At 48.8% G+C, this 13,775-nt stretch overlaps 1 protein-coding gene across 1 annotated transcript in view; it reads left to right on the top strand.

Annotated features, from left to right (window-relative positions):
- Positions 1-863: 863 nt before the first annotated feature.
- The window catches only part of PPP1R16A (protein phosphatase 1 regulatory subunit 16A), a 31,666-nt gene continuing 18,754 nt past the window's right edge, over positions 864-13,775 (top strand). Inside the window, exon 1 of the mRNA XM_055091149.1 lies at positions 864-1,035. The gene's annotated coding sequence lies outside the window, so the exon portion shown is untranslated. The remainder of the gene's footprint in view (positions 1,036-13,775) is intronic.

Genomic DNA, 13,775 nt, shown 5'->3' with positions numbered 1-13,775 from the left:
CAGCTCTTGGTTTGGCGTTCGAGGCTCCTCATGTCCTGACTGTTCATCACTGACCGCACGTACCACCCTACCGGGCCCCCGCCCTCCTAAACCACCACTTCAATTCTTCCCACCGGGTCCTTCCACCTTTGCGCATGCTCTTCTCTACACCAGTGATGCCGTTGCTTTGTCGAGTGAACTCTGATCCTTCCTTAAAAGCTCAGCGTAAATAGATGACCACTGTCCTGGGAACCTTTTGACTACTTGCCTTCCCGCCCCAACCGGGCCCCACCGGGCCGAGGACGCCCCTACCACAGATGTTCGCACCGTGCGATCAGCAACCTCCCTCTAGTGGCTCTGCGCAAGCCCCGCCCCCGCGCGGCTCGGCCCCGGCCCCTGCTCCCACAGGGAGCCGCGGCTTCCGGCTCCGGGACCCGCCGGCCGGAAGTATCGCGTTGCCATGGCGAGGGCCGGGCAGGGGGCCCGCCCCCGCGGCGCCGGGAGGAGCGCTAGGCTGACGGACCCGCAGACGGGCTCCGATCCACTGCGCGGTGGCTGCTGGCGCGAGGCGGAAGGTGAGGCGCGGACTTCCGGGGCCTGCTGGCGGGAGGGGAGGCGCCGGAGGTGGGAGGGGGAGAGGGGAGACGGGGAGGCCCGGGTCCGGGCGGGAGGCTGTCCGGGCCCCACTTGGGCTCAGGTGGGTGAGGCCCGGGCAGCCGGTGCTGAGGGTCAGGAAGGCTCCTGGAGTGGCAGGCTGTGAAGGCCACCGGTAGGCTGTTTACGTTTTAACTAAATGTGGTGTTGTTTGCAGCCTTGCAACCTGTTGGTCAGGTAGGCAGCACTAAAGTTACCTCCATGTCAGCTGAGGAAATTAAGGCCTGCGGAGAAGTGACTTGCCAGGCTTCTTGTGGGCTTTGGAGGTAGTCCAGAGGAGAAACTGAAGCCTTTCTGGGGCAAGTTCCTTAAACTTCCAGGGGTTCAAGTGACCTCACTTGGGGGGATCCTGGGCTCCAGCTCACAGATCGGTGTCCGGGCGGGAATAGTAGCTGCTGTGTGGTAAGTGCCGGCCGTGCTGGTGCGGAGGCGCTCGGGCCTGGGAGGGAGTATCCACGCCGGGCTGGGGCCCCTCGCCGTCCTGCAGCAGAGGCTGAGGCGACTGTGGGATTAATTTCCATGGGTGCGGAGACGGGAGGTGTGTACGGAGTCATTCCAGGTTTGGGGAAGCGGGAGAAAGGCTAGACCTCCCCAAACCTCTGGGCCTTCCTTTTCCTCCCGGTCCTTAGCTTGGGGGTGGAGGTGCAGGGGCACCACACTGCTCTTCTCAGTCCCTGCCTTTGCCCCCCCAGGTGCTCCCCACCAGGATTGGGGAGTTCTCCCTGGGAGAGGTGTAAAGGGCCTCTGTGCCCTGGCTGGGCCGCCTCATGCACTTCAGGGGCGGCAAGGGGAACCCCAGGCTGGAGTGAGTTGCCTAAGGGGCTGGTGGTTGCCTGAAGGATCTTGTGCGGGGCTGGCGCTGGGGTCCTTGCCTGACGGGTGTGTGGCGCTCTGAGCAGCCAGCTCCCGCACCCCGCCTCTCCTGCCTCATCGGCTCTTGCTTAGAGCTGGAAGGGGGCAGCGTCAGCAGGTCTGTCCTTCCTTCCTGCGGGCTCTCCACTGACCCTCTCCACTGGCCTCATCCCTTACCTACTTAGTCTGTGCCTGGACTCTGCTCTCCCCAGAAGGTTGCCTGGGCTGGCAGGCACCTAGCGAGGGGGCTCTCGTATCTATGGGCTCAGCGTTGGGGGTCTGTGTTCTAGGGATTTTGAGTCTCTGGTGTCTATCAACAGTTTGCCTCCACTGTGTGCAGTTTTGGAACCTCAGTCTCGGATGAACCTCTGGTGACCCAGCACACCGTGATCTGTGTCCCAAGAGTGCCCCACCCCAGTGCCTCTGCCATGGTCCACCTGTTAGCTAAAGCAGGATGTCTGGGTGGCACTGTCTTCCCTCACCTCCAGTGCCCCTCAGAACTTCCTCCTCAGTACCCCGGATCCTGGCCCTCCTGTCCGTCCCTTCTGCCATATGGCCTGCTTCTGTGGCTCCTCATTTCCTTCCGGGATGGTAGCCTTTGCTCCTGGCTGCTCTTCTTGGCTCTGTCTCAGCTCCTTGACTTCATCCTTCTCACCTGAGCCAAAGTGATGGGTCTGAAATGCAGATCTGATTCTTGTCCTCTCCTCCTGGAAATCCTTCCTCACAGACTGCAGAATGACATGCCTGTCTTTGCACACTAGCCCCCGTCCCCTGCCCCACTCCTGATCACCTTGCCATGTGCGTGTTAGACCACCACCCTACTGAACCCCTGCAGTAGTGGTGGAGGGGAGGGGAGGGAGTAAACCTCCCCTGTCCCTTTCCAAGCTCTGTGGCCTTAGGAAAGTCTTGTCAGCACATCAGATTGAGAAAAAAGACAGAGAGGTGAAGGAGAGTCTAGTTCCACAGACGCCCAGCGGAGAGGGTCCTGGGGAGGAGGGGCATGCGCTCCCCTGCCAGGACCCCTGGTGGGCAATGCAGTGAGGCCTGACGGCGGAAGGCGGGCTCTGGGCTGCTTCCTTCCTGGGCGGCCGCGACAAACACAGAGGTTGCCAGGACTTCGCGAGACCATGGTCATTCTTTGATCTGACCATTGCTCCTGTGTTGGTCTTGTGTGGAGTGCTTTGTAAGTCTCACCCTCACCCACCCCCTAGAACCTTCTCCCGTTTTGGAAGGAGGAGTGTGGTGCAGTTGCAGGTGAACCCCGGGAGCCTCCAGGACTCCGATGAAGCTCCTGCAGAGCCCTCCCCACTGTCAGGGAGGCTGGAATGGCCCTCGCTGTGCTGGCAGGGCCGGCGGTGAGCATTGCCGTTGCCGACAGGCCTCCCGTGTTTCCTCCGGGCTGATCTCCGGGTGGGTGAGCAATGCATGTGTCACCATCGCTGGCTCTGCGTCCCAGTGCTGAGCCCGGCCCTGACGCAGCCGCACACATAGTTGAGTGGTGGTCCTTTCCATTCAGCCGGCTCAGTCCCAAGCTCACCGTCTCCTGTGTCCCCTTCTGTGCTGTCCCCCAGTGCCTGGAATGCATCTGCTCCTGTGGTTATGGGTGCTTCCTGCAAGTCAGGCACCGGGTTCAGGGAAGAAAACAGTAAATTGAGTCAAAAATGAAAACACGGTGAAGAGACAGGAGCGACAAGGTAACCACAGAAGACCTCTGAGGAGGTGATATTTAAATTGAGATCTGAGGGACTTCCCTGGTGGCGCAGTGTTTAAGAATTTGCCTGCCAAAGCAGAGGACATGGGTTTGACCCCTGGTCCAGTAGGATCCCACATGCCGCGGAGCAACTAAGCCCATGCGCCACAACTACTGAGCCTGCGCTCTAGAGCCCGCGAGCCACAACTACTGAGCCTGCATGCTGCAACTACTGAGCCCGTGCTCCGCAGCAAGAGAAGCCACCACAATGAAAAGCCCGCGCACAGCAACAAAGAGTAGTCCCCGGCTCGACGCAACTAGATAAAAGCCGGCGCGTAGCAACAAAGACCCAATGCAGCCAAAAATTAAAAAAAAAAAAAAAAATACACTTTAAATTGAGATCTGAGTTACAAGAAGGAAAGAGCTATTCTGAGACCTGGTGGAAGAACTTTCCAGACAGAAGGCACAGCTGATGTAAAGGAGGAGTGATGATGAGGATCGTAGGTCAGGGGTCTGCAAAGCTTTTCTGTGAAGGGCCAGAGAGTAAGTATTTTAGTCTTTGCAGCCCATATGGTCTCTTTCGCAACTATTCTGCCTTTTTGTGGAAAAGTAGCCACAGACAATACGTAAGTACATGTGCTCTGTTTCCACAAAACTTTATTGATAGACCCTGAAACTTGAATTTCATATAATATTCATGTGTCACAAAATCTTCTTTTTATTTTTTCCCCAATCATTAAAAAAGGTAAAAACCATTCTTAGCTTATGGGCCATACAAAAACAGACAGTGGGCTGTAGTTTGCCAATTCCTGTGCTAGACACCAAAAAATGCCTTGTGTATTAACTCATTGAATCCTCATAAGACCCTTATAAAGAAGGTATTATTATTCCATTTACAGATGAGGAAACTGATTTAAAAGAGGTCAAGAAACTTGACCAATCCCCTCAGCTGCTGCCCCTTTAGACCCAGAGTCTGGTTCCAGAGCTCAGCTCCCAGCCTCTGTGGTATAGAGCCGAGGTTCCTGAGGTGCAGGAAGCAGTCTGGTGCTGAGTGGGAAGTGGAGAGAGGTGTGGGAGGGGACAGCAAGGCCAGGAGGGGCCAGACCACTCAGGGTTAGAGGCCAGGAGAAAACTTAGGTTGTATACTTTTATTTTGTTACATCAAACTTTACTGAGGTATAGTTTACCTACAATAAAAGGCACCTATATAAAGTAATTTGGTGGGTTTTGATAGATGTATACACCCTTGTAAAAGCCACCGTAATCCAGAGGTAGAGCATTTCCATCATCCCCATTCCCTTCCCTAGGCAATCACTGATCTGCTTTTTGGGTTTTTTTGTTGTTGTTGTCTTTATAAATTTATTTTATTTATTTACTTTTGGCTGCGTTGCTGCGCGCGGGCTTCCTCTAGTTGCAGCGAGCGGGGGCTGCTCTTTGTTGCAGTGCGCGGGCTTCTCACCGTGGTGGCTTCTCTTGCTGCGGAGCACGGGCTCTAGGTGCACGGGCTTCAGTAGTTGTGGCTCACGGGCTCTAGAGCACAGGCTCAGTAGTTGTGGCGCACGGGCTTCGTTGCTCCGCGGCATGTGAGATCTTCCCAGAGCAGGGCTCGAACCTGTGTCTCCTGCATTGGCAGGCGGATTCTTAACCACTGTGCCACCAGGGAAGTCCCTACTTTTTGTTTTTATAGATTCACTGTTCTTTTTTTTTTTTTTAAGAATTTCACATAAATGGAAGCGTACAGAATGAACACTTTTGTGTCTAACTTCTTTGTCCAGACAGAGCGTTTTGGAAATTCAGATCGCTGCATGTATGTGTGGTCCATTCTGTCTTTGTTGCGCAATGTCTGGTACCCACCGCATAGATACACCACCGTTTATTCTGTGCACACACCTGTTGATGGACATTTTGATTTTTTCCAGTTTTTGGCTGTTATGAATAAAACTGCTGTGAATACTCGTGTCTACAAGTCTTTGTGTGGACATATACTTTATTTCTCTTGGGTTGAGTTGATAGAAATGATGGTTGAAATGCGTATTTGTGTTTAACTCTATAAAAAAGTACCAAACTGGGCTTCCCTGGTGGCGCAGTGGTTGAGAGTCCGCCTGCCGATGCAGGGGACACGGGTTTGTGCCCCGGTCCGGGAGGATCCCACATGCCGCAGAACGGCTGGGCCCGTGAGCCATGGCCGCTGAGCCTGCGCGTCCGGAGCCTGTGCTCCGCAACGGAAGAGGCCACAACAGTGAGAGGCCCGCGTGCCGCAAAAAAAAAAAAAAAAAAAAAAAAAAGTACCAAAAAAATAGTACCAAACTATTTTCCAAAATGGTTGTATCATTTTACATCCCAGTTCCATATCCTCTTAGCATTCTTTTAAAGTTTAGCCATTCTTGCGAGTGTTGGTAGCTCGTTGTGCCTTTAATTGGCATTTCCTTAATGATGAATGGTGTTGCACATCTTTTCATGTCCTTATTTTATTGGCTATTTGTATATCTTCTTTTGTGATGTGTCTAAATCTTTTACCCGTAAAAAATGGGTTGTTTGTCTCATCAAGCTTTAAGAATGCCTTGTATATTTAGGATGCAAGTCCTTTGCCAGATACATGTATTGCAAAAATGTTCTCTGTGGCTTGACTTTTCATTTTCTTTCTTTCCTTCTCCCTTTCTTTCTCTCTCTCCCTCTTTAATTTGGCTGTGCTGGGTCTTAGTTGCGGCACGCGAACTCTTAGTTGCTGCATGTGGGACTTGTTCCCTGACCAGGGATCGAACCCACGCCTCCTGCATTGGGAGCACGGAGTCCTAGCCACTGGACCACCAGGGAAGTCCCGACTTTTAATTTTGTTACCAGGGTCTTGAACAGCAGATACTTTTTTTTTTTTTTTTTTTTTTTTGCGGTACGCCGGCCTCTCACTGCTGTGGCCTCTTCCGTTGCAGAGCACAGCCTCCGGACGCGCAGGCACAGCGGCCATGGCTCACGGGCCCAGCCGCTCCGCGGCATGTGGGATCTTCCCGGACCGGGGCACGAACCCGTGTCCCCTGCATCGGCAGGCGGACTCTCAACCACTGCGCTACCAGGGAAGCCCTGCACTGCTTTTTAGACCTAGTCTCTGAAGTGATGCGTCATCATTTCAGATTTCTTTTTCTATTTGTTACAAGTGATTAAGTCTAACCCATATTCAGGGGGAAGGGGATTAGGCTTTACCATTAGAAGCGGGTGTCAGAGCTTCCATGTTTTGTGACACGAATTTTTTAAATGATATATTTACCATTTTGCATTTTCCAGTCCTTTGTTGCCAATACAAAGACATGAATTTGATTTTGACATATTGTCCTTGTATCCTGAAACCTTGCTAAATATACTTATTTATTCTAGTAGCCCTGTTATAGATTTCTAAAGATTTTCTACATGTCTTTTTACATGCCTTCTGCATCTAAAGAGTTTTACATCTTCCTTTCCAATCTTTTTATCCCTTGCCTTAGTGCATTGGCTCGGACTTCTAGTACAGTGTTGGATAGGAGTGGTAAGAGTAGATATTCTTACTTTGTTCTCAACCCTAGGGAGAAAGTGTTCATTCTTTTCCCATTAGGCATGATGTAGCTTTAGGTTTTGTGGAGATGCCCTCTATCAGACTGAGGAATTTTCCTTTTATTCTTAGTTTTCTAAGTTTTTTTTCTTAAGTCATGAATAGATATTGAATTTTGCCAAATGCTTTTTCTGCTTCTACTGATTTGATTGTATTTAAAAAAATTTTATTTATTTAATTTATTTATTTTTGGCTGCATTGGGTCTTCGCTGCTGCACGCAGGTTTTCCCCAATTGGGGCTACTCTTCGTTGTGTTGCACTGGCTTCTCACTGTTGTGGCCTCCCTTGCTGTGGAGCACGGGCTTAGTTGCTCCGAGGCATGTGGGATCTTCCCGGACCAAGGCTCGAACCCGTGTCCCTTGTATTGGCAGGCGGATTCCTAACCACTGCGCCACCAGGGAAGCCCGTGATTGTATTTTTAAAATAGCAAACTATTTTAATTTTTATATTTTAAAATTTTATTTTATTTTTTATTTATTTTTGGCTGCGTTGGGTCTTCGTTGCTGCATGTGGGCTTTCTCTAGTTGTGGCGAGTGGAGGCTACTCTTCATTGCAGTGCTTGGTCTTCGCATTGTGGTGGCTTATCTTGTTGCAGAGCACGGACTCTAGGCGCGTGGGCTTTGGTAGTTGTGGCGCGTGGGCTCAGTGGTTGTGGCTCGCAGGCGCTAGAGCACAGGCTCAGTAGTTGTGATGCACAGGCTTAGTTGCTCCATGGCACGTGGGATCTTTCCGGACCAGGGCTCGAACCTGTGTCCCCTGCATTGGCAGGTGGATTCTTAACCACTGCATCACCAGGGAAGTCCCCTATGTTAATTTTTTAAATGTTAAACCAATCTTTCATTCTTGGAATAAACCACAGTTGGTCAAGATGTATTATCCTTCTTATATATTCCTGGATTCAATTTGGTAATGTTTTTTAAAGAATTTTTGCAACTATTCATGAAGAAATCAGTCTGTGGTATTCTTAAATTGTTGTGTCTTTGGTTTTGGAGTCAGGGTAATACTGGCTTCATAAAACGAATTGGGATGTGTTTCTTCCTCTTCTATTTTCAGAAAGCATTTTTGTAGATTCTGTATTATATCTTCTTTAAATGTTTGTTATAATCTGCCAGTAAAGCCATCTGGGCTTGGAGTTTCTTTGTGGGAAAGTTTTTCACTGGAAATTTAATTCCTTTAATAGATATAGGACTGTTCAGGTTTTCTATTTCTTCTTGAGCCCATTTTGAGAATTTGTTTCATTCCGGTAATTTGCCCATTTATCTAAGTCGAGCATGGCAGTTTTTCTCTATAAAGGGCCAAATAGTAAATGTTTTAGGCTTTTCAGGCCATATGGTCTCTGTTGTGGTTACTCATCTCTTAACTGTACCATGAAACAGCCATAGACAATACATGAACAAATGAGCATGGTTGTATTCTAATAAAACTTTATTTACAAAAACAGATGGTAGGCTGATTTGGTCCATAGGCTGTATGTAGTTTGTTGACCCCTGACTTAAGTTGTTAAGTTTATTATCATAAATTGTTCAGAACATTCTCATTTTTATACTTTTAGTTGTCTGTAGGATCTGTAGTGATATCCCCTTTTTCTTTCATGCTATTGGTAATTTTTGTCTTCTTTTCTTGATCAGTTCAGCGAGAGTTTTATTGATTTTATCAACATTTTCAGAGGAACAACTTTTAGTTTCAATATTTTTCTCTTTTTGTCTATTTTATATTTCATTAGTTTTTGTTCTTATTAATATTTCCTTTTACTTACTTTGGGCTGAGTTTTCTCCTCTTTTCTATCTTCTTATTAAGTTGGAAGCTTTGGTCATTGCTTAAGTTGGAAGCTTTGGTCATTAAGTTGGAAGCTTTGGTCATTGAAAGAAATAACCTTTCTTGTTATTTAAGCATTCAAACGTAGAAATTTCCTTCTAAAACCCTTTAAGTACATCTCACATATTGATATGTTTTCATTTTCATTCAGTTCAAAATATGTTCTACTTTCCATCTTGATTCCTTCCTAGCCTGTAGGTTATTTAGAAGTATGCTTTAAAGTTTCCAAATATTGGGGAATTTTTCCAGATATCTTTTTGTTATTGAGTTCTAGTTTAATTCTAATGTGGTCGGTGAACTTTCTCTGTATGTTTTCATTCCTTGTAAACTTATTGAATCTTATATTAAGTTCCAGCATATGGTCTGTCTTCTTAATTTTTTTTTAGGGTTAAATACATTTACAGTGTTGTGCAACTGTCATCACTCTCAATTTCCTGAACTTTTTAATTACCTGAAGCAGAAACTCTGTGCGTTAAACAGTACTTCCTTACTCCCCCTCCCCCCAGCCCCAGGCAACCACGATTCTGCTTTCTATCTCTGAATTTACCTATTATATAAAGGGAAATCATACAATATATGTCCTTTTGTCTGATACATTTGTAACAGGTATCAGAATTTCATTCCTTTGCATGGCTGAATATTCCATTGTATGTATATACCTCTTTGTTTATTTCTTCATCTGTCGATGGGCATTCGAGTTGTTTTTGCTTTTTAGCTATTGTGAATAATGCTGCTGTGAACTTTGGTGTGCCCATAGCTGAGTCCCAGATGTCAGTTCTTTTGCTTATATACCCAGAAGTGGAATATGCCTTTGCTTTCACACTGCATGGTCGGTAGGGTCACATTCTATTCTGTACCCTAGTTCACTGTCCTGTGGTGCAGAAGTTGGAGACGATGTCAGTCTTTCTGTCTTCAGAGCCAGGCATTGTGCACAAACTATGTGTCCTCATCTGTGGGCCTGTTTTCCCAACTCCTGAACCCCTAGAGTGTTTTCACCTGGCTTCAAGTTCACAGGATTTGGCTGTGTTATGTGTTACCAGTCTCCTGGTGTGTTTCTGGCCTCAGGTCATTCCCCGACACCTTCCCCATGCAGCGCCCCTCTCTCTGCTCTGGGCCTGCTACAGTTCTTCCCTGTGACTTCAGGAATATGTAAACTAATCATGAACTCTCTTCTGGATGCCCCTCTAGTTCTCCTCCTAGGTTTGTGGAGGTCTCAGTGTGGTCATCTAGACCCCACACACGTCTTCTTCTAAAGCTTTGTGGCCTCAGTGCCCCTTGCCCCGGTAACTCTCCAGCCCAGTGCTTCTGGCAGCATCCTGCCAACCCCCAGGCCCAGCATCATTGTGTGTGATGTGTGTGTGGGTGACTGAGGTTCTAATCAGAGCAGACCCAGGGTCACAATGCTGTCCCCTCAAGAGCCCACTTTTGTTATTTTGGTTTTGACACTGCTGTACTTGACAGACCTTAATTTCCAAGTCTACACGGTGAGGTCATGGCCCATCAGAGTCATGAGGCCAAAGAGGCTGCGTGCAGCACCGCGGCAGCCGGGATCAAGCCTGTGGCCTGGCCTTTAGGAAGGTGTGGTGCTCAGGCCTCTGGAAGCCCGTCCTTTCTCCTAGCTGAGCATGGGTTGGCTTTTTTTTTTTTTTTTTTTTGGCTGCACTGCGTGGCTTGTGGGACTTAGTTCCCTGACCAGGGATTGAACCCCGGACCTCGGCAGTGAGAGCACAGAGTCCTAACCACTGGACCACCAGGGTGGCTTTTATCCTCAGTTCTCTTTGAGTCTCTTTTCAAATGCAGATGCCTCCAGCTGCCGAACTTCTTTCATTTGGCCATCTAGACTTCTGACACCTTGCTGTGAGTTAGTTTATTAGATTTCTTTCGGAGCTGGGTGGCAAAGGGAAAGGAAATGGATGAGGGAGCTTTGGAATGCTCCTGGCTTCTGGGGAGGGGCCCTCCCAGGTTCTCCAGCCCCCACAACACTGCTGCCACACCTTGCTGGCAGTCCCTCACTCACGTGGTCCAAACGGATCTCCAGTGCCTGCTCTGGCGCAGGGGCCTAGGGGGCTGCAAGCACCGTGTGCACAAATGTGCCAGCGTCTTGGGGTCCTCCTTCCTCACAGGATTGTCAGCTGGGCAGTTGTAATGGAGCCAAGTGAAATTTCATTTTTGTAGGTCACAGCTTTGAAATAGCTTCAATTTCCTATGGTTCTACTGCTAAGGGAAGTTTGAGGGGTACTGAGATCACTGAAAAAGGACACAGATCTCATGGGAGGGGTCAGGAAGGAAACTGAGGCCAGAAGATGAGTAGGAGTAAGTAAGCCAGAGAGGAGACTTGTTATAAAGCTACAGTGGGGAGGACACTGTAGCACAGGCTTAGGACGGATGGAATAGAGTCAAGAGTCTCGGACAGGTTCACATATATATGGGAACTTAATTTATTACCAAGGTGGTGCTGCAGAACAGTGTGGAGAGAAGCACCTTTTTTTTCTTTTTTTAAAAAAATTTATTTATTTATTTTATTTTTGGTTATTTTTGGTTGTGTTGGGTCTTTGTTGCTGCACACGGGCTTTCTGTAGTTGCGCTGAATGGGGGCTACTCTTCGTTGTGGTGTGCAGGCTTCTCATTGCAGTGGCTTCTCTTGTTGCGGAGCATGGGCTCTAGGTGCGCGGGCTTCAGTAGTTGTGGTGTGTGGGCTCAGTAGTTGTGGCTCGTGGGCTCAGTAGTTGTGGCTCGTGGGCTCTAGAGCGCAGGCTCGGTAGTTGTGGTGCATGGACTTAGTTGCTCCACGGCATGTGGGATCTTCCCAGACCAGGGATCGAACCCATGTCCCCTGCATTGGCAGGCAGATTCTTAACCCTGCGCCACTAGGGAAATCCCAAGAAGCAGCCTTTAAATAAATGGTGCTGGGACAATCGGATATAAATGTGGAAGAAAAATGCAATTGGAGCCTGTACTAGTTATGTATTGATGTGTAACAAATTGCCTCCAAATATAGCGGCTTGAAACAACATTTATTGGGACTTCCCTGGTGGTCCAGTGGCTAAGACCCTTCGCTCCCAATGCAGGGGGCCCAGGTTCAATCTCTGGTCAGGGAACTAGATCCCACGTGTCTCAATGAAGAGTTCACATGCCGCAACTAAAAAAAAAGATCCTGCATGCCACAACGAAGACCTGGCACAGCCAAATAAATAAATATTTTTTAAAAAACCAAACAAAACCCCAGCATTTATTATCTCAGTCTCTGTGGGTCAGGAGTCCAGGAGCAGCTCGGCCGGATGATTCTGGCTCAGGTTCTCACACATCTTCTGAAGACTCGACTGGGGTGGGGAGTCCGCTTCCAAGCTGGTTCCCTTGCTGGTCCCAGTGGGAGGCGGCTGGCTTCCCCCAGAGTGAATGACCTAAAAGGGAGAGCGGGGATGAAGTCACAGTGCCTCTTTCACATCCTAATCCTGGGTGTCACGCTGTCACGTCTGCCACACTCTATATTCATTATAAGCAAGTGACTAAGTGCAACCCACATTTAAGGGGAGGGGAATTAGGCTCCACCTTTTCAAGGGAAGAGTGTCAAGTAATTTGTGGGCAAATTTTTAAACCACTATAGATTCCCTACTTTACACTATACACAAACACTAGCTCCAGGTGGACTATAGACCTAAATGTGGTGGAAACCATGCTACTTTTAGAAGATAATATAGGAGACTAGTCTTTAGAAAGATGTCTCATCTGGTTAATTCTCAGAGAACTGCAAATTGACTGTAGGAGATACCACGGCCCGCGCACCAGGGTGACAAGACGAATATGTTTTGTATAAACCAACTGGAATGTTTCTCCATTGCTGTTGGGACTGTAAACCGGTACCACTTTGAAAAGTAGTTGTAGCATCCATTGGTTCATGTCATATAGGCTGCAGTTGGCTGCTGTGCACCAGTGTCTGTGGACAGGGTGTTCACGGCAGCCTGTCATTCACAGGCCCACACCCAAGCTGCACTGGGCCCTCAGAGGTGTACCCCGAGCTGGGTAAACAGGCGTGTAGTGGACTGTTACCCAGCCAAAGGCAGAAAGCCTAGGCCACATACCTCAGAATGGGTGGGTCCCGCACACATGATGCCAGTGAGGTAGCACAGAGCGTGAGGCCCAGCTCCACCTGGAAGTTCAGCCTGTCAGCACTGCACTCTGCTGTTCAGAAGGTGTATGGGGGTGTGTAGGTGTAAAGAAAAGCCAGGTGGTGATCACTGCAAGGAGGAGTGAAAGGAAGGCTCTGGGGAGCTGCTTGGCATCCTGATGGGGTGGAGCTCACATGGTTTTGTGTTTCCATTTTATGTGCATTGTTTTTTTTGCACTTTCTGTACTTGTATTGTTGACTTAAAACAGCCAGTTATTTTATCAGGAAAATGGGTTTATTTTAGAGGAGCAAAGAATTTCAATTCAGGACCTGCAATCCATGGGGAACCACAGGCAAGTCTGGAGAACAAAGAGAAGAAACTCTTTTATAGAGGAGAAGGGGAGTTGGGAGGGGCTGTTCTAAACAGAGTCCATTGGAGGAAACTGGGAGTTTGAAGTTTAGTGGTTTTTCATTGGCTGAGCTGTTGCCCAGCGGGGAGAAAATCTTCCTTCCTCCTGCTGGGTAGTAAGCGGTAACCCTCCTGCTGCTGGGTCTGCAACTGAGGTGGAGTGACAGGGTGTGAGAGCTCCCCGTTCTGGCCTCCTGACTCCATTTTATTTTATTTATTTTTAATTTTTATTTATTTATTTTTTGGCTGTGGCTAGTGGGACCTTAGTTCCCTGACCAGGGATCGAGCCCAGGCCCCCTGCAGTGGAAGTGTGGAGTCCTAACCACTGGACCGCCAGGGAAGTCCCCTGACTTCAGTTTAAATGAGGTTTCTGTTTATTAATTTTCACAGTATCACACTTCACAATAAAAAGTTTTTAACAGGCCACCCCAATACCCTGGGGAAGCCTGTGTAGGAGCCCATCCCAGGCACAGGGACCCCTGTTCCTCCAGACCTGAGAGGCAGGGCATGCAGGACCGACATGAGGTCTAGCCTGGCTGGACAGTGGGGCGATGGGCAGGGCTGCTGAGTCTTGGCTGGGATCCTACACAGGCCCTGGGCCCAGGATGTCATAGGCTGTGTAAGAAGCATGGACCTTACGTGGGGCCAGTGGGGCCTTAGGACCGTTTCACACACGGGGGCGACTGGGTTGAGC

Source organism: Physeter macrocephalus, chromosome 15, assembly GCF_002837175.3.
Source record: "Physeter macrocephalus isolate SW-GA chromosome 15, ASM283717v5, whole genome shotgun sequence".
Lineage (NCBI taxonomy): Eukaryota > Metazoa > Chordata > Mammalia > Artiodactyla > Physeteridae > Physeter > Physeter macrocephalus.
This window is presented reverse-complemented; position numbering and strand designations above follow the sequence as displayed.